At 40.0% G+C, this 27,289-nt stretch overlaps 1 protein-coding gene across 8 annotated transcripts in view; it reads left to right on the top strand.

Annotated features, from left to right (window-relative positions):
- LOC128685722 (uncharacterized) overlaps positions 1–27,289 on the top strand; it is a 307,925-nt gene that overhangs the window by 54,691 nt on the left and 225,945 nt on the right. The window contains exon 2 of one of the 8 annotated variants that reach the window (XM_070083258.1): positions 9,968–10,157. The exons of the other annotated variants lie outside the window; for them this stretch is intronic. The gene's annotated coding sequence lies outside the window, so the exon portion shown is untranslated. The remainder of the gene's footprint in view (positions 1–9,967; positions 10,158–27,289) is intronic. 8 annotated transcript variants of the gene reach the window in all.

The raw sequence follows: 27,289 nt of genomic DNA, 5'->3' as shown, positions 1-27,289 counted from the left end.
GTGTCGGCAAGCCTAACACTATTTTTGTGCTCCCTAAGTCTGTCAGAAAGAAATCGACCAGTTTCTCCAAAGTATTGAAGAGAACAGGAGGAACAAGAAATAGAGTAGACACCAGGAACATCTGTAGAGGGAGGAGAGGTATGAACGAGATTAGTGCGAAGAGTGTTAGTCTGAATGGTCCAAGTCGGACCGAAACGTCGTCATAAGCTCCTCTCCTCTATGTGCGGGTTATTTGTGTATATCTCTGCCTCACATGTACACCTAAGTACAGTTATTATACATAGTGTAAATTACCTAGGATAATCCAAAAATTCCAGGCAAAGATACAGACAGATAGATAGACAGACAGACCGAAACATGTTTGTGTGTGTCTGTGAAAACAAATAAAGCCAGGGTTCCACCGAGCACCCATTTATCAAATGCCACCCAGCTGATAACAGATGTCATAACACGATTCTTCAAGGAGTTTGATATCCTATACTCCAGGCAGACAGAAAGACAGATAAGCAGAGACAGACAAGCAGAGACAGACAGGCAGATAGACAGATAGACAGACAGATATTAATAAATAGAGAGACAAGACATGTTTGTGTGTAACAGTGATAACAAATACAGCGAGGGTTAGCTGGAGTGTTGGGCATTTATCAAATGTCACTAGGCTGTCAACAGTATAGGGATGCCTTTCATAACAACATGCTTCAATGTATATGCCAGGGTATCTAAAACATTGCTGGGACCTATAAATATTTTGTATATATTACTAGACAATAGTAAATAACCCAGGCAGGTGTAAATGTTCACCTGTCAATGTGATTGTGACTTTTTGAGCACTATTACAGTACCTAATATTAGTGTCAGAAAGATTGACTATGAAATTACAAGAACTATTATAAATTGTAATCATCAGAACATAAAAAATATCTAAATTAAGATAAAAACGAGAAAAAAGGTATATCAGCAACATTTCTGCAAGCAGCAGGAGTCGATGTTGCCGACAGTTGAGCATCCAGTGCCAACTTCACGGCCTAATATCTCGGTAAGTACCGACTCTAAAAATTTTTTAATTCTATAACATGTAGAAAATTGTGTTCTTCATTTTAAAAGAAAAGAACAATTTTTTTATTTTTCAAAATATTTGGAGCGTCATGCGAGTGAACGTAGATCTACATTTGGACAGTTTAAGGGTTAACCCTTTCAGGGTCCGTCCCGTAGATCTACGGCTTTACGTTCAGGGTCCAAACCGTAGATCTACGCCATGAGCTCAGCTCACTCTGATAAACTGTGAGTGGTACATTTGGGCCTAGATATGAGAGAATACATCTATGTGGTATGTGTGCACCACATAAAACAGATCCTGCAGCACACTGTGTATAATGAGAGAAAAAAAATGAAATCATGATTTTTCGATTAAAACAGCAACTTTGCAGTGTTTTTTCGTATGTTTTTTATAGCTGTATTTGCGATTTCTTGGTCTCATTTGATAGAATGGAAGACATATTACAGAAATAGAGATGATTTTGATTGGTTTTAGCATTGGAAATGGCTTGAAACTGAGCTCAAAGTAGCGGAAATGTTAAATTTTTGCCGATATTCAAGAGTCAACAAACGACCTCACAAGTCTAATACACGTCAGCTGGTGGGTCTAATATACATTCACAAATATGGTGATGATATTTATACAATTATTACAGTATTGCATAACAGTAAATCTTCTATTTTTTGGTGTGAATAAAAATTCATTATGTGAATAAAAAATAAAAATGGAATTTATTTGTAAAGCCTCAAAACATAACTAATGAACAGAGGAAATGTTAGTTTAGTGCCAGGAATGCCTACATTGTTCATTCTGGACCCTATTTTGAAATTGGAATATTTTGAACTTTGTGTTAAATTGGCCAAATTAACAATTTCCGATCACTTTATTTTGTAGTTGAAACAGTTGACTTGGCAATTTCTTGTGCTCAATCGATAGAATAGAAGTAATACTAGTGAAATAGCTAAGAATTTGGTTGATTGGAATAACGTAATTGGCCTAAAATGGGAGTCAAAGTCGGCAAAATCGCCGATTCGTAAATATCGCTGACACATCAAAATTCGCGAGAGCATAATTTCGTCAATTTTCCACCAAATTTCGTACTTTGTTTTATTACCTTCACAAAAAGATTCTCTACGATTTCATAAGAAAAAATAACAAATTTTTTTTTTTTAAATTCTTGGACACTGGTGTGTGACTCCAGATTTGGGCCTTGGACCCTGAAAGGGTTAACCCTTTCAGGGTCGGCAGACCCTCTCCTAAACTTGTTCTCAGGGTCAGAAATTTTTCAATAAAAATTTTTTTTTTTTTCTTATGAAATGATAGAGAATCTTTTCCCAATCATAATGACACCAAAAGTATGAAATTTGATGGAAAACTTATGGAATTATGCTCTTGTGAAGTTAGCGGTCTCGACGATGTTTATGCATCGGCTATTTCACCCACTTTAAGCCCTATTTTCAGCCAATTCCAATGTACCAGTCAACACAAATCATACCCATTTCGCTAGAACTCCATTTTTACTATCGAGTGAGTACAAGAAACCACCCATTTACCAATTTCAACTATCCAACAACGTGGTCAGAAATTGGCAAATTTGCCAATTTCACACAAATTTCAAAAGATGCCAATTTCCAAATAGGGTCCAAAATAAACAAGACAGACATTTCTGGCACTAAAATAACATTTCCTCTGTTCATTACTCATGTCCCCAGGCCTCTGTTACATTTCTTTTGCTTCCCACTTTGAATTTTTATTCTCACAAAAAATAGAAGATTTATGTTATGCAGACTACTGCATTCGTGTTGAAATGGTATAAATAATATCAGGGCACTTGTGAAAGAATATTGGACTCACCAGTTGACGTGTATTGAACGTGTGGCACGAGTTGTTTACTTTTGAACTTTGGCAAAAATTGAGCATTTCTGCTACTTGGAGCTCAATTTCAAGGTACTTTTCATTATGAAACCAATCAAAATCATCTCAATTTCCATAATATGTTTTCCATTCTATAACATGAGACCAAGAAAACTTGAATACAGTCATAAATAGCATACGAAAATACACTGCAAATTCACTCTTTTAAACCAGAAGCACTGTCGGAATTTGTTTTCTCATTATGCACTGTGTGCTGCAGGATTTTTTTTATATTGTGCACACTGACCACATAGACCCATTCTTTCATATGTAGGCCTACCAGCTTTCTCTCGCTAGATCTGAAGGCGCTAGAATTTATGCGTACTAGTACAGCACCAACCCTGGCATGCAAGCCGTACTAGTACAGCACCAACCCTGAAAGGGTTAATATCTGCTGATTACATCTTATTATCATATCACTGCTAAAATCCATTTAGTCTTTAGTTTAAAATGGTGCGCATCTTATTCTCCTATCTGTTATTGCCAAATATTCCCATTTATTTTTTTTTTATTATCACACTGGCCGATTCCCACCAAGGCAGGGTGGCCCGAAAAAGAAAAACTTTCACCATCATTCACTCCATCACTGTCTTGCCAGAAGGGTGCTTTACACTACAGTTTTTAAACTGCAACATTAACACCCCTCCTTCAGAGTGCAGGCACTGCACTTCCCATCTCCAGGACTCAAGTCCGGCCTGCCTATTTCCCTGAACCCCTTCATAAATGTTACTTTGCTCACACTCCAACAGCACGTCAAGTATTAAAAACCATTTGTCTCCATTCACTCCTATCAAACACGCTCACGCATGCCTGCTGGAAGTCCAAGCTCCTCGCACACAAAACCTCCTTTACCCCCTCCCTCCAACCTTTCCTAGGCCGACCCCTACCCCGCCTTCCTTCCACTACAGACTGATACACTCTTGAAGTTATTCTGTTTCGCTCCATTCTCTCCACATGTCCGAACCACCTCAACAACCCTTCCTCAGCCCTCTGGACAACAGTTTTGGTAATCCCGCACCTCCTCCTAACTTCCAAACTACGAATTCTCTGCATTATATTCACACCACACATTGCTCTCAGACATGACATCTCCACTGCCTCCAGCCTTCTCCTCGCTGCAACATTCATCACCCATGCTTCACACCCATATAAGAGCGTTGGTAAAACTATACTCTCATACATTCCCCTCTTTGCCTCCAAGGACAAAGTTCTTTGTCTCCAGAGACTCCTAAGTGCACCACTCACCCTTTTCCCCTCATCAATTCTATGATTCACCTCATCTTTCATAGACCCATCCGCTGACACGTCCACTCCCAAATATCTGAATACATTCACCTCCTCCATACTGTCTCCCTCCAATCTGATATCCAATCTTTCATCACCTAATCTTTTTGTTATCCTCATAACCTTACTCTTTCCTGTATTCACTTTCAATTTTCTTCTTTTGCACACCCTACCAAATTCATCCACCAATCTCTGCAACTTCTCTTCAGAATCTCCCAAGAGCACAGTGTCATCAGCAAAGAGCAACTGTGACAACTCCCACTTTATGTGTGATTCTTTATCTTTTAACTCCACGTCTCTTGCCAAGACCCTCGCATTTACTTCTCTTACAACCCCATCTATAAATATATTAAACAACCACGGTGACATCACACATCCTTGTCTAAGGCCTACTTTTACTGGGAAAAAATTTCCCTCTTTCCTACATACTCTAACTTGAGCCTCACTATCCTCGTAAAAACTCTTCTGCTTTCAGTAACCTACCTCCTACACCATACACTTGCAACATCTGCCACATTGCCCCCCTATCCACCCTGTCATACGCCTTTTCCAAATCCATAAATGCCACAAAGACCTCTTTAGCCTTATCTAAATACTGTTCACTTATATGTTTCACTGTAAACACCTGGTCCACACACCCCCTACCTTTCCTAAAGCCTCCTTGTTCATCTGCTATCCTATTCTCCGTCTTACTCTTAATTCTTTCAATAATAACTCTACCATACACTTTGCCAGGTATACTCAACAAACTTATCCCCCTATAATTTTTGCACTCTCTTTTATCCCCTTTGCCTTTATACAAAGGAACTATGCATGCCCTCTGCCAATCCCTAGGTACCTTACCCTCTTCCATACATTTATTAAATTGCACCAACCACTCCAAAACTATATCCCCACCTGCTTTTAACATTTCTATCTTTATCCCATCAATCCCAGCTGCCTTACCCCCTTTCATTTTACCTACTGCCTCACGAACTTCCCCCACACTCACAACTGGCTCTTCCTCACTCCTACAAGATGTTATTCCTCCTTGTCCTATACACGAAATCACAGCTTCCCTATCTTCATCAACATTTAACAATTCCTCAAAATATTCCCTCCATCTTCCCAATACCTCTAACTCTCCATTTAATAACTCTCCTCTCCTATTTTTAACTGACAAATCCATTTGTTCTCTAGGCTTTCTTAACTTGTTAATCTCACTCCAAAGCTTTTTCTTATTTTCAACAAAATTTGTTGATAACATCTCACCCACTCTCTCATTTGCTCTCTTTTTACATTGCTTCACCACTCTCTTAACCTCTCTCTTTTTCTCCATATACTCTTCCCTCCTTGCATCACTTCTACTTTGTAAAAACTTCTCATATGCTAACTTTTTCTCCCTTACTACTCTCTTTACATCATCATTCCACCAATCGCTCCTCTTCCCTCCCGCACCCACTTTCCTGTAACCACAAACTTCTGCTGAACACTCTAACACTACATTTTTAAACCTACCCCATACCTCTTCGACCCCATTGCCTATGCTCTCATTAGCCCATCTATCCTCCAATAGCTGTTTATATCTTACCCTAACTGCCTCCTCTTTTAGTTTATAAACCTTCACCTCTCTCTTCCCTGATGCTTCTATTCTCCTTGTATCCCATCTACCTTTTACTCTCAGTGTAGCTACAACTAGAAAGTGATCTGATATATCTGTGGCCCCTCTATAAACATGTACATCCTGAAGTCTACTCAACAGTTTTTTATCTACCAATACATAATCCAACAAACTACTGTCATTTCGCCCTACATCATATCTTGTATACTTATTTATCCTCTTTTTCTTAAAATATGTATTACCTATAACTAAACCCCTTTCTATACAAAGTTCAATCAAAGGGCTCCCATTATCATTTACACCTTACCAAACTTACCTACCACACCCTCTCTAAAAGTTTCTCCTACTTTAGCATTCAGGTCCCCTACCACAATTACTCTCTCACTTGGTTCAAAGGCTCCTATACATTCACTTAACTTCTCCCAAAATCTCTCTCTCTCCTCTGCATTCCTCTCTTCTCCATGTGCATACACGCTTATTATGACCCACTTCTCGCATCCAACCTTTACTTTAATCCACATAATTCTTGAATTTACACATTCATATTCTCTTTTCTCCTTCCATAACTGATCATTCAACATTACTGCTACCCCTTCCTTTGCTCTAACTCTCTCAGATACTCCAGATTTAATTCCATTTATTTCCCCCCACCGAAACTCCCCTACCCCCTTCAGCTTTGTTTCGCTTAGGGCCAGGACATCCAACTTCTTTTCATTCATAACATCAGCAATCATCTGTTTCTTGTCATCCGCACTACATCCACGCACATTTAAGCATCTCAGTTTTATAAAGTTTTTCTTCTTCTCTTTTTTAGTAAATGTCTACAGGAGAAGGGGTTACTAGCCCATTGCTCCCGGCGTTTTAGTCGCCTCATACGACACGCATGGCTTACGGAGGAAAGATTCTTTTCCACTTCCCCATGGACAATAGAAGAAATAAAAAGGAACAAGAGCTATTTAGAAAAAGGAGAAAAACCTAGATGTATGTATATATATATGCATGTGCGTGTCTGTGAAGTGTGACCAAAGTGTAAGTAGGAGTAGCAAGATATCCCTGTTATCTAGCGTGTTTATGAGACAGAAAAAGAAACCAGCAATCCTACCATCATGCAAAACAGTTACAGGTTTCTGTTTCACAGTCATCTGGCAGGACGGTAGTACTTCCCTGGGTGGTTGCTGTCTACCAACCTACTACCTATTCCCATTTACAGTTTATAAATATGTGTTGTTTACCATCTTCAAAAACTCACATAGTCTTTCAATTAGAACTGTGCACATATTGTTCTACTATCAATTGTAAACAACTTACCTTAGGTTTAGTGCAGTTACAAGTCATAGTCTGGTGCTACTTTATTTTATAATTTTATATTAATAGCTTATACCTAGTTAATACTCTAATTCATTCTGGCTTAATACATGGTCAACACTAAGTTCATTATATTTATTAGTTTCTACACTTTACTTGACCAACATGCATTAGCTTTATACTTGTCCAAACATCCCCCTATTACAGATATCAATACTGGAACCCAACACACTATACATGATATAAAGTATTCCCATTTAACCTAAATGATGAATTATCACGGTGACCCAGATGTAACTCCCAATGAAAATTTAATGGAAAGTAACTACAGTGGTCCCTCATTTTTCGTAATTAATCCGTTCCTGGAGCCGTTACTATAAACGAAATTTACGATTTCCCCATAAGAAATAATGTAAATACAATTAGTCCGTTCCTGACACCCAGAAATATTAAAACAAAATTTTTTTTTTACATGAAATATACATGTAGTACATAAACAATACAATGGGAAATGATGAATGAAACATTAACAGCATAACACTTACCTTTATTGGAGATTCTTCTTAGTGTATGGGAGACTGGAGGAGGAGAGAGAGTGGATTGTTTATAGTTTGGAAGGGGAATCCCTTCCAGCAACACCTCAGGTACCAATTGCTTTTCTGGGGTTGCTTGTCTTCTCTGTTTCTTAATGCCATTAGGACCACCTTGAGAGTCAATGGAGTCCTGTCTCGCAAAATAACTGTGGAGAGAGCTCTGTTTCTGGCGTCTCTTTAACACTTCCCTAAAATGGCCCAAGACTTTGTCACTGTACATGTTGCCAATATGGCTTGCAACAACCTTGTTAGGGTGATGTTTCTCCATAAAGCTTTCCATCTTACCCCACATAGTAAAAATCTCTTTAATTTCTGAAGAAGGCACCTTCTTCCATCTCTCTTCCTCCTCTGCAGCAGGATTCTGAGCTGTGATGTGTTGCTCTTCCTGCTGAAGCTCTTGCAGCTCCTCAGTGGTGAGCTCTTGTGGTCTTCCACCAATTCTTCCACATCCTCCAAACTCGCATCCAACCCCATGGAACTCCCCAGTGCCACAATTGATTTTACAACAGACATAGGCTCATCAGGGTCAGTCCCAAACCCTTCAAAATCCCTCTTGTCGACACAATCTGGCCACAATTTTCTCCATGCAGAGTTCAAAGTCCTGGTAGTCACTCCCTCCCAAGCCATACCTATAAGGGTTATGCAATGGAGGATGCTGAAGTGTTCTCTCCAAAATTCCCTTAGGGTCAAGTGAGTGAGTGTGGTCACAGTCAAGCACCTGTGAAACATTGCTTTTGTGTAGTTTTATAGTTTGCAGTGACCTGCTGGTCCATGGGCTGGAGGAGAGGAGTGGTATTCGGGGGCAAGAACTTTACTGTGATGAACCCAAACTCCTCAAAAATTAGGTCATCCAAGTTTGGAGGATGAGCAGGTGCATTGTCCATTACTAGCAGGCACTTAAGATCCGATTTCTTTTCCAGGAGATACTCCTTCACACTGGGGCCAAATACTTCATTGAACCACTCGACGAAAATTTCCCTCGTGACCCATGCCTTACTATTAGATTTCCAAAACACGCAATTTACTCTTCATAACATTGTTTTTCCTGAACACTGGGATTTTCTGAATGGTACACTAGTAATGGCTTCACTTTGAAATCCCCACTAGCATTAGCACAGAACATTAGTATCAGCCTGTCTTTCATAGGCTTGTGTCCTGGCATTGCCTTTTCCTCTTGTGTAATGAAGGTCCTCTTTGGCATTTTCTTCCAAAAGAGGCCTGTTTTGTCACAATTGAACACTTGTTCAGGTTTCAGTCCTCCAGCCTCTATGTACTCCTGGAATTCATGCACATATTTTTTCAGCCGCCTTGTGGTCCGAACTGGCAGCCTCACCATGCCTTACCACACTGTGTATGCCAGTACGGTTCTTTAATCTCTCAAACCAGCCTTTGCTGGCCTTAAATTCACTCACATCACCACTATTTGCAGGCAATTTCTTTACCAAATCTTCATGCAACTGCCTAGCCTTTTCACAAATAATCGAAGTCATAAGAGTATCTCCTGCTAATTGTTTCTCATTTATCCACACCAATAATAACTTCTCAACCTCTTCGAGTACTGGTGATCTCATTTTTGTCAGCATAGTTACTCCCTTTGCAACAACAGCATCCTTGATTTCCTTTTTCTTGGCCACTATGGAACATAAGGTTGTGTAGGGTTTCTTATACATCCTGGACAGTTCGGCCACACTTGTACCACTTTCATATTGTTCAATGATGGTTTTCTTAAATTCAGTCGTATTTCTCACCTTCTTTACCACAGGTTTGGCACTAGGAGCTTTCTTTGGAGCCATGGTAGCTTATTTAGTAGTTGCAAGCACTAAAATAAATGGAATACAGTGGTCCCTCCCTTTTCGTAGTTCTCGGCAATCATAAATTTCGCCAATCATAGGGGTATTTTCGTATAAACATGGACTCACTTTTCATAGGTTGACTCGCGAATAGTAGTTCGTCTGGGACGCGTACACACGGTGTGAGCCAAGGTGGCCTCCCTACCCAGCCAGTCTGGCATTGTTTACCAGTGAGTGAAGGTCCCCTCAAGTGCTCCTATGAAATACTTCATAATATTCCACTCATTTTAGTGCTTGCAAGTACTAAATAAGCTACCATGGCTCCAAAGAAAGCTCCTAGTGCCAAGCCTGTGGTAAAGAACGTGAGAAATATGTACAGTGACAAAGTCTTGGGCCATTTTAGGGAAGTGTTAAAGAGACGCCAGAAATAGAACTCTCTCCACAGTTACTTTGCGAGACAGGACTAGAGTGACTCTCAAGGTGGTCCTAGTGGCATTAAGAAACAGAGAAGAGAAGCAACCCCAGAGAAGCAATTGGTACCTGAGGTGTTGCTGGAAGGTGATTCCTCTTCCAAACTGTAAACAATCTCTCTCTTCCTCCAGTCTCCCATACACTAAGAAGAATCTCCAATAAAGGTAAGTGTTATGCTGTTAATGTTTCATTCATCATTTCCCATTGTATTGTTTTTGTACTACATGTATATTTCATGTAAAAAAAAATTTTGTTTTAATACTTCTGGGTGTCAGGAACGGATTAATTGTATTTACATTATTTCTTATGGGGAAATTTGATTCGCAAATTGTAAATTTTGTTTATAGTAGCTCCTCCAGGAACGGATTAATTACGAAAAACGAGGGACTACTGTATTATGAAATATTTCGCTGGAGCACGTGAGGGGACCTTCGCTCACTGGTAAGCAATGCCAGACTGGCTGCCGCCACGGCTCACGCCGTGGGTATGCATCCGGGACGAATTACGACTCGCGAGTCAACTTATGGAAAGCGAGTCCATGTTTATATGAAAATAACCCTATGATTGGCGAAACTTACGATTGCCGGGAACTATGAAAAGCGAGGGACCACTGTACTTCTGTTACATAGCATCACAAGCCAGCACTGTCCTAAATACTGCTAAAAACATAACAGTTCTTAACTATAATATCAGGTCCCTAAGCAAACACTATGATGATCTCCTGGCACTCTTGATTCCCTAAAGACAACCTTCTCCTGTATTATTCTTTCTGAAACCTGGCTTAAGCAGGACACAATAGATATCTACTCACTACCAGGGTACACAGCAATCCACAACTGTAGACCATGCCAACTTGGGGGTGGTATTGCAATTTATTACTCTAATGAACTATCATGTTACAACACCACTTGCTATAGTGATGAATGTGGAGAATATATTTTTGCAAATTTTACTGTAAAAAACCTTAAGACTCCTATAACAGTTGGCGCCATTTACCGGATTCCTCGTACAAATATCCCAAATTTTAGTGATAAATTAGACACTAATAACAAACAACCAAATGAGCAAGCACCACCTTCTCTTAGCCAGAGACTTCAACATCAACCTTGGCCTAACAGATGACCAGCCTGTAACTGATTTCATCAACAATATGAACAACACAGTTCTCATACCGACTACAGTGGACCCTCGGGTAACAACGTCATCGGATAACGAAAAAATCAGATAGCGACACTTTTTGCATCAAAATATTGACTCGGTTACCGAAAAAGAACCCGGTTAAGGACATTCGTTCTGAACATGTCAGCACGGCGTGAGTGGCCCAGACACTCCATGTACAGTCAGTGTGCCATTGTTTACAAGCCAGGGAGGGCGATTTCATGCGTACATGAGATATATTTTGTATTATTCCATTGCTTTTAGTGCTTGTAACTGCTAAATAAGCCACCATGGGCCCAAAGAAAGCTTATAGTGCCACCCCTGTGGTAAAGAGGGTGAGAAACACTATAGAATTCAAGAAAAAGTTTGTAGAAAGATACGAAAGTGGTAGTGATGGTGGTAGTATGGGCCAACAGGTCTGTTGCAGTGTTCCTGCTTTCTTATGTACACCAGCGAGGGTACTTCCCACACACCAGCCAGGGAACTTCCCCACATACCAGCCAGGGTACTTCCCCACATACCAGCCAGGGAACTCCCCCCCACATACCAGCCAGGGAACTTCCCCACATAGCAGCCAGGGTACTTCCCCACATAGCAGCCAGGGAACTCCCCCCCCACATAGCAGCCAGGGAACTCCCCCCCACATAGCAGCCAGGGAACTCCCCCCCACATAGCAGCCAGGGAACTCCCCCCCACATAGCCAGGGAACTCCCCCCCCACATAGCAGCCAGGGAACTCCCCCCCCACATAGCAGCCAGGGTACTTCCCCACATAGCAGCCAGGGTACTTCCCCACATAGCAGCCAGGGTACTTCCCCACATAGCAGCCAGGGAACTTCCCCGCAAACCAGCCAGGGAACTTACCCGCAAACCAGCCAGGGAACTTACCCGCACAGCAGCCAGGGAATTTCCCCACATAGCAGCCAGGGTACTTCCCCACATACCAGCCAGGGTACTTCCCCACATACCAGCCAGGGTACTTCCCCACATAGCAACCAGGGTACTTCCCCACATACCAGCCAGGGTACTTCCCCACATACTAGCCAGGGTACTTCTCCACATACCAGCCAGGGTACTTCCCCACATACCAGCTAGGGTATTTCTCCACACACCAGCCAGGGTACTTCCCATGCACCAGCCAGGGAACTTCCCTACATACCAGCCAGGGTACTTCCCCACATACCAGCCAGGGTACTTCCCCACACACACTATTTGGCTTGATTGGGATTTGCACATGAGTAAATAGAATCATCAAAGCTTATTGCTTGTTAGGCATTGAAAATTGCGTTGGGCAAATACAGTTCTGTTAGTTTACCTGGAGAGGGTTTCAGGGTCAGTGCTCCTGCAGCCCGGTCTGAGACCAGGCCTCATGGTGGATCAGGGTCTGATCAACCAGGCTGTTACTGCTGGCTGCACACAAGCTGACATACGAACTACAGCCCGGTTAGTCAGGTACTGACTTTAAGTGCTTATCCAGTGCCTTCTTGAAGACAGCCAGGGGTCTATTGGTAATCCCCCTTATGTATGCTGGGAAGCAATTGAACAGTCTTGGGCCCCAGACACTTATTGTGTTGTCTCTCACTGTACTCGTGGCACCCCTGCTTTTCATCAGGGGAATGTTGCATCTCCTGCTGAGTCTTTTGCTTTCATATGGAGTGATTTTCGTGTGCAGGTTTGGTACCAATCCCTCCAGGACCTTCCAAGTGTATATTATCATGCATCTCTCTCGCCTGCATTTGAGGGAATGCAGATCAAGGACCTTCAACCGTTTCCAGTAGTTTAGGTGCCTTATTGCACTTGTGTGTGCCATGAAAGTCCTTTGTACACTCTTCAGGTCTGCAATATCGCCAGCCGTTAGCTTACAACAGTATTCCAGCCTAGAGAGCACAAGCAATTTGAAGAGAATCATCATGGGCTTTGCTTCCCTAGTTTTGAAGGTTCTCATTATCCATCCTATCATTTTCCTAGCAGATGAGGTAGATACATTGTTGTGGTCTTTGAAGGCGAGATCCTCTGACATTATCACTCCCAGGTCCTTCGCATTACTTTGCCACTTGATTGTATGGTTAGAATTTGTGGTATACCCTAATACATTCTTAATTTCTAGTTCCCTTGAATACCTTCATAAATGATATCTTCCTTGCACTTGAAGTCATAAAAAATCTCGTCTCCACTCCAATCTGAGCACTCACACAGGCCTGTTGGATGTTAAAGCTCATAGCAATCAACACCTTTACCCCTTCCCTCCAGTCCTTCCTGGGATGACCTCTTTCCTTCCACCCCAGTTTTATATACCCTCTTATACTCTTCGTTATGATTATTTTAATAATATACCCTCTTAGTCATCCTATTTTGCTCTACCTTCTCTAAATACTTCATGCCACCTCAGCAACCTTTCCTCAGCACTTTGAATTGTATACAGGTCCTCCATCACAAATCCGGCATCATTGGGACCTGTAGTGTGCCGGATTACAGAGTTTGCCGAATTACAGAGTGGTTAGGTTAGAATACACTTAATAAAATTAGCCAACTTGACTTACACAGTTCATTGAATATCGTCAAAAATCGAACATTTCCGCTACTTTGAGCTCAATTTCAAGGTACTTTTTGTCATGAAAGCAATCAAAATTATGTCTATTTCTGTAATATATCATCCATTCTATCAATGAGTCCAAAAAAACGAGAATACAACCATAAAAACCATACGAAAATATACTGCAAAGAGGCGGCTAATGGCTGAGAAGTTAACTCCCTTATTTATCTTCCGTCTTTTTTATTTTTGGTGTACGTTAAGAAGCATCTTTTCATCATACATTGCCCAAGTTTCAATGAGATAGCGCAACAAACAACCGAGAAAAAAATATTTACCAAAAATCATATATGGCAAGCCCAAGCCAGGTATTGGAAATAAGTCACTTTGTCCGACTTTTCTGGGTTATCCTAGGTTCTCTATACATACACTGCTATGTATGATTATCTATGTAACTGTATTTGTGTATACCTGAATAAACTTATTTACTTCTAGTCTGTCAACTGAGTACAAGAAACTGCCCATTCACTTATTCAACTACCCAATAAAGTGGTCAGAAATTGACAATTTGGCCGATTTCACACAAATTTCAGCAGATGCCAATTTCAAAATAGGATCCAGAATAAACAATGCAGACATTCCTGGCACTAAAATAACATTTTCTCTGTTCAATAGTCACGGCTACAGGCCCCTCTTATATTACTCTTGCTTACCATTTGGAATTTTTATTCATAAAAAAATAGAAGATTTACTGTTATGCAGGCTACTGCATTATTGTAATAACTGTATAAATAATGTCAATCTATTCTTGACTCCGTACTGGAATTTAGACTGGCAGGCGGACAGGTACTCTTGAGCTTCGCTAAAGAATAGACCATTTTCGCTACTGTGAGTGCAATTTCAAGGTAGTTTTCATCATGAAAGCAATCAAAATCATATCTATTTCTGTAATATATCTTTCATTCTATCAAATGAGACCGAAAAAATGAGAATACAACCATAACAACCATACAAAAATATACCGCTAATGGCTGAGAAGTGAGCTCCGCTATTTATGGTTTGATTTCTTTCATTTCTGGTGTACGTGAAGAAGTATCTTTCCATCATACATTCCCCAAGTTTGAATAAGATAACCCAACAAACAACTGAGAAAATAATAATAATATAATAATAATATCTTTATTTACTACACGTACATGTACAAGGTATACAGGCCTAGCTGACATCAGTGACATACTACTGTATAGAAAGGCACTTGTTATGCTGAGTATTTCAAGAAAATTAGGTCAGTGTCCCAGGATAACACCCACACTAGTCGACTAACACCCAGGTACACATTTACTGATGGGTAAACATAGACAACAGGTGTGAAGAAACACGCCTAATGTTTCTACCCTGGCTGGGAATCGAATATTTACCAAAAATCATATATGGCCAACCCAAGCCAGGTACTAAAAATAAGCTACGTTGACTTTTTTTTGGGTTAGGCTGGAATATTGCTGCACACTAACAGCACCTTTCAAGGCAGGTGAAATTGCCGACCTAGAAAATGTACAGAGAACTTTCACGGCGCGCATAACGGAGATAAAACACCTCAATTACTGGGAGCGCTTGAGGTTCCTAAACCTGTATTCCCTGGAACGCAGGAGGGAGTGATACATGATTATATACACCTGGAAAATCCTAGAGGGACTAGTACCGAACTTGCACACAAAAATCACTCACTACGAAAGCAAAAGACTTGGCAGACGATGCATCATCCCCCCAATGAAAAGCAGGGGTGTCACTAGCACGTTAAGAGACCATACAATAAGTGTCAGGGGCCCGAGACTGTTCAACTGCCTCCCAGCACACATAAGGGGGATTACCAACAGACCCCTGGCAGTCTTCAAGCTGGCACTGGACAAGCACCTAAAGTCAGTTCCTGAGCAGCCGGGCTGTGGCTCGTACGTTGGTTTGCGTGCAGCCAGCAGCAACAGCCTGGTTGATCAGGCTCTGATCCACCAGGAGGCCTGGTCACAGACCGTGCCGCGGGGGCGTTGACCCCCGGAACTCTCTCCAGGTAAACTCCAGGTATCCTAGGTTCTCTACACATATGCTGCTATGTGTGATAATCTGTAGAGAGAAAATAACTTTTTTGTTTCATGTTTATTGTGGAGTACGAGTGTATATCATAGTTAGCCCTGTCCTATACTCTGTTTTCTCTAATATAAGCCACCAAGACAAGGATAGGAGAATGGTATTTGTATACCATACCCTCTTCATAACTCTGTTGAACTGCTCGGTGTTATTCCAAATATTATTCATTCTGGAGCATTTAACATGTTTTGTGTTATTTATGTTGTTTCTTACGTCATATTAGATCAATTGTGATAGGCAAATAAGCTGTAGTGTTGATATTAGCGTAATAATAAAGCATATTCTCCTGCTTCATGAGACTGAGCTCATGGCAACCAACAGTGGCTTCAAAGCCACCTTATCTTTAATGGATAATGTACTGTGTAGGTGCTTTACATAATGAGAAGCATGCGTGAGCGTGTTTGATAGGAGTGAATGGAGACAAATGGTTTTTAATACTTGACGTGCTGTTGGAGTGTGAGCAAAGTAACATTTATGAAGGGATTCAGGGAAACCGGCAGGCCGGACTTGAGTCCTGGAGATGGGAAGTACAGTGCCTGCACTCTGAAGGAGGGGTGTTAATGTTGCAGTTTAAAAACTGTAGTGTAAAGCACCCTTCTGGCAAGACAGTGATGGAGTGAATGATGGTGAAAGTTTTTCTTTTTCGGGCCACCCTGCCTTGGTGGGAATCGGCCGGTGTGATAATAAAAAAAATAATATAAATAAGCATTTCTTTTATTCATTGGAACCATGGCTAGGGCTAAAACTGAATGAAAGGTTTTGTCAATGTTTAGTGTAAGTTTGTTAGTCCTCATCCAGGTAGATATTTTCTTTAATTCGGTATTTACAGTATTGGCTAGCGTGACTGGGCTCGGGTGGGAGAAGACGTATGTAGTGTCATCTGCAAATAGTGTGGGTTTGAGTAATTGCGAAGGATTTGGTAGGTCATTTATGTATAGGAGAAAGAGAAGAGGGCCAAGGACACTTCCCTGTGGGACACCAACTGTAATTGGTTGTGCAGAAGAGTTTGCCCCATTTGCGTACACATATTGGCTTCTGTTGCTGAGGTATGACTTGAGGTAGTTGAGGGAGTGCCCTCTTATACCATAGTGTGACAATTTTACGTGGAGCAAGTCATGGTCAACTGTATCAAAAGCTTTACGTAAGTCAATGAAGATCCCCAGTGGGACTTCTTTTTTCTCTATTGCAGTGTATATATGTTCTAGCATGAGTATAGCATCATTAGTATTTTTATTAGGCCTGAATCCAAATTCAGGGGTTGAGTATGTTTTGGGAGATAAGGTAGGAGTAGATTCGTTTATGAATTAATTTTTCGAAGATTTTTGAGAGAGGGTGTAAGTTGGATACTAGTTATTCAACTCTGTTTGGTCTCCTCCTTTGTGGATCGGGGTTTGCTATTTTGAGACTGTAGGGAAGGTGGAGGATTCAATGGATTTGTTAAAGAGTGTTGCAATGATTGGTGATAGCACTTGTGACACTTTTTTGTATATAAAGGGTGGTAAGGTATTTAAATCTCCTGCCTTGTTTTTTAGTGCGTTGATAATAAGGGAGACTTCGTATGGGTTAGTCGGAGCTAGGAACTGTGTGTTCGGGTAGTTGCCGGTGAGGTAGTCATTTGGTTATCTGAGCTTGGGGTATAAAATTCACACCACACTTTGCTCTCAAACATGACATCTCTTCTGCCTCCAGCCTCCTCCTCACTACAATGTTTAAAGCCCATGTCTCACACTCATATAAGTGTTAGTACATTACACTCTGGTATATTCCTATTTTTGCCTTCATAAATGAACTTCTTTCCACAGATGCCTTCACACCCCACCTAGCTTTTTCCCCCTGATCTGTTCTGTGGTTCACCTTGCCTTACATAGACCCATTTAGCAATATAACTTCTCCCAGACATCTTAATACATTCACTTCATATACAGTGGACCCTCACCTGGAGTTTACCTGGAGAGAGTTCCGGGGGTCAACGCCCCCGCGGCCCGGTCTGTGACCAGGCCTCCTGGCGGATCAGAGCCTGATAAACCAGGCTGTTACTGTTGGCTGTACGCAAACCAACGTACGAGCCACAGCCCAGCTGGTCAGGAACCGACTTTAGGTGCTTGTCCAGTGCCAGCTTGAAGACTGCCAGGGGTCTGTTGGTAATCCCCCTTATGTATGCTGGGAGGCAGTTGAACAGTCTCGGGCCCCTGACACTTATTGTATGGTCTCTTAACGTGCTAGTGACACCCCTGCTTTTCATTGGGGGATGTTGCATCATCTGCCAAGTCTTTTCCTTTCGTAGTGAGTGATTTTCGTGTGCAAGTTCGGTACTAGTCCCTCTAGGATTTTCTTCCCCTCCTCCCCATCCTTTTCCAGTTATTTCCATCCTTCCATATCCTTCTTCCTTTCCATCTTACGACAGATCTCGTCGTCCTCGATTCGATTCGATAATCATGTATCTCTCCCGCCTGCGTTCCAGGGAATACAGGTTCAGGAACCTCAAGCGCTCCCAGTAATTGAGGTGTTTTATCTGTGTTATGCGTGCCGTGAAGGTTCTCTGTACATTTTCTAGGTCAGCAATTTCACCTGCCTTGAAAGGTGCTGTTAGTGTGCAGCAATATTCCAGCCTAGATAGAACAAGTGACCTGAAGAGTGTCATCATGGGCTTGGCATCCCTAGTTTTGAAGGTTCTCATTATCCATCCTGTCATTTTTCTAGCAGATGCGATTGATACAATGTTATGGTCCTTGAAGGTGAGATCCTCCGACATGATCACTCCCAGGTCTTTGACGTTGGTGTTTTGCTCTATTTTGTGACCAGAATTTGTTTTGTACTCTGATGAAGATTTAATTTCCTCGTGTTTACCATATCTGAGTAATTGAAATTTCTCATTGTTAAACTTTATATTGTTTTCTGCAGCCCACTGAAAGATTTGGTTGATATCCGCCTGGAGCCTTGCAGTGTCTGCAATGGAAGACACTGTCATGCAGATTCGGGTGTCATCTGCAAAGGAAGACATGGTGCTGTGGCTGACATCCTTGTCTATGTCAGATATGAGGATGAGGAACATGATGGGAGCAAGTACTGTGCCATGTGGAACAGAGCTTTTCACCGTAGCTGCCTCAGACTTTACTCTGTTGACTACTACTACTCTGTGTTCTGTTAGTGAGGAAATTATAGATCCATCGACCGACTTTTCCCGTTATTCCTTTAGCACGCATTTTGTGCGCTATTACGCCATGGTCACACTTGTCGAAGGCTTTTGCAAAGTCTGTATATATTACATCTGCATTCTTTTTGTCTTCTAGTGCATCTAGGACCTTGTCGTAGTGATCCAATAGTTGAGACAGACAGAAGCGACCTGTTCTAAACCCATGTTGCCCTGGGTTGTGTAATTGATGGGTTTCTAGATGGGTGGTGATCTTGCTTCTTAGGACCCTTTCAAAGATTTTTATGATATGGGATGTTAGTGCTATCAGTCTGTAGTTCTTTGCTGTTGCTTTACTGCCCCCTTTGTGGAGTGGGGCTATGTCTGTTGTTTTTAGTAACTGTGGGACGACCCCCGTGTCCATGCTCCCTCTCCATAGGATGGTAAAAGCTTGTGATAGGGGCTTCTTGCAGTTCTTGATGAACACGGAGTTCCAGAGTCTGGCCCTGGGGCAGAGTGCATGGGCATGTCATTTATCGCCTGTTCGAAGTCATTTGGTGTCAGGATAACATCAGATAGGCTTGTGTTAACCAAATTCTGTGGCTCTCATAAAAAATTCATTTTGATCTTCGACTCTCAGTCTGATTAGCGGCTTGCTAAAAACTGAGTTATATTGGGACTTCAGTAGCTCACTCATTTCCTTGCTGTCATCTGTGTAGGACCCATCTTGTTTAAGTAGGGGCCCAATACTGGACGTTGTTCTCGACTTTGATTTGGCATAGGAGAAGAAATACTTTGGATTTCTTTCGATTTCATTTATGGCTTTTAGTTCTTCCCGCGATTCCTGACTCCTATAAGATTCCTTTAGCTTAAGTTCGATGCTTGCTATTTCTCTGACCAGTGTCTCCCTACGCCTTTCGGATATATTGACCTCTTTTAGCCGCTCTGTTATTCTTTTCCATCGCCTGTAAAGGGAGCGCCTGTCCCTTTCTATTTTACATCTACTCCTCCTTTTTCATAGAGGAATAAGCTTTGTGCATACATCGAGCGCCACCGAGTTAATCTGTTCTAGGCATAAGTTGGGGTCTGTGTTGCTTAGTATATCTTCCCAGCTTATATCCGTTAGGATTTGGTTTACTTGGTTCCACTTTATGTTTTTGTTATTGAAGTTGAATTTGGTGAATGCTCCCTCGTGACTAATCTCATTATGTCGGTCTGGGGCTCCGCGCATACATGTCTGAACCTCAATTATGTTGTGATCTGAGTATATTGTTTTTGATATGGAGACATTTCGTATCAGATCATCATTGTTAGTGAAGATGAGGTCTAGTGTATTCTCCAGTCTAGTAGGCTTGTCCTTAACCAACTTTATCGTTATCCAGTTAAATTTTCCCCATAAGAAATAATGGAAATTCAATTACAGTAGGGCCCCACTTATACGGCAGGTTAGGTTCCAAGCTACCGCTTCTTCTTTTTGATTTGCCGGAACACCCTTTTTTTCCCCTTATAAATGCATACAAATACTAGATAACAAGTTTACACTAACATATATTAAGTTAGCAATAGAACTAGACATCAAAAAACAATAAAACAGTACAATTTATTTATTTATTTATTAATTTGAACATGATACAGAGAAGTACAAAGGAATACAGTTATTACAGTGCAACATGCCAAAGCCCCTTGTATGCAGAGCATTATGGACATGCTTAAAATTAACTTTAAGATTAACTAAGCAATGATATATTCAGTGGTAAAAACATTATTGTAAATAGATAACAATTTAGCACAAATGAATATTGCAAAGACAGGTCATATGGTCATTTATTGTGTTGCTGTGCATTCAATAGAATGGAATATTCTGTTAGGTAATGTAATTAAAAAATAACCAAGTTTGATTGGGTCACAGGTTAGACATTTATGAGATACAATAATGAGAAACATTTATGGGATACAATTTATGAGATACAATTATTCATTATTTATTTAGTTGTGAGTGAGTAAGTAATTTTTGAGAAGAGACTTGAATTTATAAACAGACAGTGTTTCTTTTATATTCACAGGTAATGAATTCCAGATTTTAGGGCCTTTTATGTGCATTGAGTTTTTGCATAGCATGAGGTGGACATGAGGAACATCAAAGAGTGATCTCTGCCTTGTGTTATGGTCATGTGTTCTGTTGAGGTTGGTAAGGAGACGTTTGAGGGGAGGGTTTATATCAGAGTTAAGTGTTCTATGTATGTAGTAGGTGCAGTAATAAGTATGGATGTTTTGTATGGTGAGTAGGTTTAGAGTTTTGAATATTGGTGGAGTGTGCTGCCTGTAGTGGGAATTTATCATTCTAACTGCAGCCTTTTGTTGGGTAATTAGTGGTCTGAGATGGTTTATTGTTGTTGAGCCCCATGCACAAATTCCATAGGTGAGATAGGGGTAAATAAGAGAGTGATATAAGGCCAGGAGGGCTGACTGTGGAACATAGTACCGTATCTTTGATAGTATGCCTACGGTCTTGGAAATTTTTTTGGATATGTGTTGTATATGGGCTTGAAATTTGAGTATTATCAAGGTGGATTCCTAAGAATTTTCCCTCTGTGAGTTTTGTGATAGGTGATCCGTTTATCATTATGTTAAGAGGGACGTCTGTAGCTCTGTTACCAAACTGAATGAAGCAGGTTTTGTCAGTGTTTAGAGTAAGTTTGTTAGTCCTCATCCAGGACATAGTGCACTCATTACTTACCTTAAAATCTTTATAGTCTTAATATAGGGTGAGACAAGTAGTATTTATTGTAAGAAATCAAGTGTGGTATGTATGGTAGTCAGCCGGGCTACCATACCAGGCCACCCCACCTACAAATAATATTCTATAACATTTAAGCATCCCAGAGTGATAAAATGCATATACATGTTTAGTTTACTCATTACTTACCTTAAAATATTTGTAGTCTTAGTCTAGGGTGAGATGAGTAGTATTTATTGTAAGAAATCAAGTGTTGTATGTATGGTAGTCAGCTGGGCTACCATACCAGGCCACCCCACCCACACATAATATTCTATGATATTTAACCCATAAATGGTCCAAGCAGATCTACGTTCAAATGTGTAGTGCTACAAAAGTAGATCTCGTTTTGTTTTTTTTACATATTTTCAAATATAACAAAAAAAAGTAGATCAAAGTTTTTTTACACATTTTCAAATGTATAAAAAACAAAAAGATGATCTACTTTTTTTACATACTTTCAAATGTTGAAAAAACGTATATACGTATACGTTTGGACCGTTTACGGGTTAAGCATCCCAGAGTGATAAAATACATGTACAGTTTTCTCATTACTTACTTTAAAATATTTGTAGTCTTAATGTAGGGTCATGGGTGAGTAAACGAGATAAAACAAATAAATGAGAAAGAGAGAGAATGAGTACATGAGGGAGGAAAGTCACAGAGTTATGTAAACAAACCAGGAGAACGTAAGTTTTGTAAACAAAGTGTACACGTCTGGTTTGTGTACAAATTGTGTCTACATTGATACGGTAGAATAAATAAAGAACACTCCCATTCTTATGTAACACCATTTTTAGAAGAAATGACACTTTGAGTGAAGGCAATGGAAATAAGTCACTCTGACTTTTTTGGGTTATCCTAGGTTCTCTACACATATGGTGTTATGTATGATAATCAATGTAACTGTATTTGTGTATACCTGAATAAACTTACTTACATATATATGAAAGGAATAATTTTCTACAGTTATCCCCAGTAACACATTTTCTCTTATGTTAGACTAGAGAAAATGTTATTCTTGCCATCACTTGTACAAGTTATCTGGCTACCACATCTCATATTTATGTTTATTCAATTATGGGGGTGTATTTATCATCATTATATGTTATGTATAGTGTTTATTATATAATTTTGAAAAAATATCATGGATGGATTAATGAAAAGAATCTCCGAGACAAGCATCTCCTTAATAGACCACATCTGGACAAACACCATATCCCCTTTAAAATCAGGCATAATCACGGACAACACTACAAACCACTACCCAACCTTTCTCATAACTAATCTGGGCAAATTACCACAAGACATTACTAAAGTAACCTTCAGACTACATAACGAGACAGCAGTTAACGACTTTATAGCAGCTATGAATAACATCGATTGACAAAATGAGCTTGAAACATATACAGATATGAATGAATGTATAAATAATTTTCTAAAAAAAGCCCAATGCCTCTACAACAGACATTGCCCCAGAAAAACTAAACAGATCACAGCAAAGAGACTGAATAATCCCTGGCTAACACCAAGCATCCTCAAATCCATTAACACAAAGCACAAATATGAAAAACAGTATAGAATGGGTCAAATAACTAGAGAACAGTCGAGAAATTACTCGTCAGCACTTGCCAGCCTGATAAGTTACCTGGAGGTTATTCCAGGGATCAACGCCCCCGCGGCCCGGTCCATGACCAGGCCTCCCGATGGATCAGAGCCTGATCAACTAGGCTGTTACTGCTGGCCGCATGCAGTCCAACGTACGAGCCACAGCCCGGCTGATCCGGCACTGACTTTATGTATCTGTCCAGCTCTCTCTTGAAGGCAGCCAGGGGTTTATTGGCAATTCCCCTAATGCTTGATGGGAGGCTGTTGAACAGTCTTGGTCAAAAAAATTGTATTATGAAAATAGATTACATAACATCAAAGGTGATATGAACAAAACCTGGAAAACTCTATCGAAAATTCTTGGAACTAAAAAGTTATCCAAAAACAAAGCAATCAAACTAACAAAATCAGATGAACCCCTACTCACTCCAACCGAATCAGCAAACAGACTTAATGTTTTCTTCTCCACCATAGGAAAAAATCTAGCAAACAAAATACCAAGCACAAATGCCCGTCCATCAGACAACCTCATAGGAACCTACCCAAATACGCTATTCCTAGCTCCAACCAACCCCACTGAAGTTATGCTCATCATAAACACCCTTAAAAACAAGGCAGGAGACATAAACAACTTGCCTGCTTTTATGTACAAAAAAGCTTCTCAAATATTGTCACCAATTATTGCAATGCTCTTTAACAAATCCATTGAGTCATCTACCTTTCCAACAATCCTCAAAATAGCGAGGGTCACTCCGATCCATAAAGGAGATGACCAAGCTGACTTGATTAACTATAGACCAATATCTAACTTACCACTGCTCTCTAAAATCTTTGAAAAATTAATTCATAGACGGATCTATTCCTACCTCGTTTCACACAACATATTAAACCCTTGTCAGTTTAAATTCAGAAATAATGAAAGCACAAATGACGCTATCATACACATGCTAGAACTAATATGTACCGCACTTGAAAAGAAAGAAGTCCCACTGGGCATTTTCATTGATTTGCGTAAAGCTTTCGATACAGTCGACCATGAACTACTGTACTCCAAATTAATGCACTATGGTATCAGAGGCCACTCCCTCAACTACCTAAAGTCATACCTTAGTAACAAATGATGCAAACTCCTCCATCCAACCAATCACAGTAGGAGTCCTACAAGGAAGCATCCTTGGACCACTCCTCTTTCTCATCTACATCAATGATCTACCGAATGCATCACAGCTACTCAAACCCATATTATGTGCAGATGACACTACATATGTATTTTCCCACCCAAACGCAGTCATACTAGCAAACACAGTCAATGCTGAATTACAGAAAATATCTGCCTGGATGATGACTAACAAACTTACCCTGAACACTGATAAAACCTATTTCATTCAGTTTGGAAACAGCTGCAAATGATCCAATTAACATAATGCTAAATGGATCATCAGTCACAAGACTCACAGAGGGACAATTCCTAGGTATCCACCTTGACAGCAGCCTTAAGTTCCGGACACACGTACAACAAATCACCAAGAAAATCTGCAAGACTGTAGGCATACTATCAAAGATAAGGTACTACGTTCCACAATCAGCTCTCCTGACACTGTACCATACACTCATATACCCTTATCTTACATATGGAATTTGTGCATGGGGATCAACAAAATCCAGTCACCTAAATCCCCTAATAACCCAGCAAAAGTCAGCAGTAAGAATGATAACAAATTCCCACTCCTGCCAGAATACTCCACCAATTTTCAAAAGTCTGAATCTGCTTATCATTAAGAACATCCATACTTATTCATGTGCCTACTACATACACAGAACAATACACGCAAATATAAACCCCCGACTCAAACTTTTCCTCACCAACCTAAACAGGACACATGACCACAACACAAGACACAGATCTCTTTTTGATATACCTCGTGTCCATATCACACTGTGTAAAAACTCTATGCACATAAAGGGCCCCAAAATATGGAATTCATTACCAGAAGATATTAAAGTAACCCAGTCTGAAAATCAATTTAAGACTCTTCTCAATAGCCACTTAATCACCATAGACTAAATGCTAAATACTCAGTATACATTTACTCACCTATGTACTCCCACATCATAACTGAAACAATCACATGGAACCTTTTATCCATTGTTGACAGGAATATAATTGAATCATTGTTTTTCACAAAAGCATTTTAGAATATAAATACGTATATCTTTGTATTATACAAATTTTGATTAATTTTTAATTAATATTCTACTGTACAACTATGAAATAATTACTTTCCTACTGTACAACTATGATATACTATTTCTTAGTATTAAGTAGAATGTAAGCCAATAATGTTAAGTTGGCCCATAATGCCAAGGCATAATAGAGGCTCTCTTTGCATTGCATCCCACTATTGTATGTACACAATCTCAATGTACTGTTTGCAAAGACATTAAATAAATAAATAAATAAATAAATATATTAATGTAATATACGACATTTAATGAGACTGGGTGATTATTATTATTGTTTCTAATATGGGGTCATTTGTGCAAGTCGTCTGGCTACCACATCTCATATTTGTTTATTTATTCTACTGTGGGGTGTATTTATCATCTTTATATGTTATGCATCATGTTTATTATATAATTTTGAAAAAATATCTTAGATGGATTAATCAAAATGTGTATATTAACGTAATATACGACATTTAAATGAGACTCGGTGATTATTATCATTACTAATAAGACGTCTCGAGATATAAGACACTCTTACTGATTTTAATGTGTACCTGCACACCAGCACAGTATGTAAGTTTATTTAGGTGCTGGTATACATAAGTATAATTATCAGAGTATATATAAAATATGAAATAACTTTTAAAAACACTGGAAATTTTGGAGTTTCCAGACATAATAGAGAGACTTAGTGCATACGGATCTCACAGAGAATGTAAACAAACAGAGTTGTGTGTGGTGACCGTATTAGAAAGTCAGGTGGGGGGAGCCGTATAGCGAGTTTTGGTCATAATTTGAAATGACCATATTAGCGGAATGCCGTAAAGTGAAACGCCATAAAGCGGGGCCCTACTGTAATCCGTTCCTGCTGTCAGGAGGCATGACATTACTTCAATATGATGCTATTATCAACTCTTCGGCTTATTTATCTATCACAATTCATCTAATATGACATAATAAACAATACAGTGGACCCCCGGTATTCGATATTAATCTGTTCCTGAGAGCTCATCGAATACCGATAATATCGAAAACCTAATCAGTTTTCCTCATAAGAAATAATGAAAATCAAATTAATCCGTGCAAGACACCCAGAGGTATGAAAAAAAAATTTACTACATGAAATATTAAGTTTAATGCAATAGAATAATTACAATAACAATAAAATAATTGACACTTACCTTTAATGAAGATCTGGTGATGATTGATGGGATGGAAGGAGGGGAGAGGTGTTAGTGTTTAGAAGGGGAATCCCCTTCCATTAGGACTTGAGGTAGCAAGTCCTTTTCCAGGGTTACTTCCCTTCTTCTTTTAATGCCGCTAGGACCAGCTTGAGAGTCACTGGACCTCTGTCGTACAACAGATCTGTCGATAGAGCTCTGTACCTCCCGTTCCTTTATGATTTGTCCAAAATGGGCCACAACATTGTCATTGTAATAGCTGTGTTAGGGTGATTTTCATCCATGAAGGTTTGCACTTCAACCCACTGTGCACACATTTCCTTAATTTTTGAAGTAGGCACAATGTATTCCACAACTGGTATAGGCTTCTCAGGGTTAGCCCCAAACTCTTCAAAATCTTTCTTAATTTCCATACTAATTCTCACCCTTTTTACCACAGGGTTGGCACTAGAAGCTTTCTTGGGGCCCATGGTGACTTATTTTGCAGAAACAAGCACCAAACAGAGTGATAATATGGATAATATGGAATGTACCGAATGTATCCTTAGA

Source organism: Cherax quadricarinatus, chromosome 1 (genome assembly GCF_038502225.1).
Source record: "Cherax quadricarinatus isolate ZL_2023a chromosome 1, ASM3850222v1, whole genome shotgun sequence".
NCBI classification, from domain to species: domain Eukaryota; kingdom Metazoa; phylum Arthropoda; class Malacostraca; order Decapoda; family Parastacidae; genus Cherax; species Cherax quadricarinatus.
This window is presented reverse-complemented; position numbering and strand designations above follow the sequence as displayed.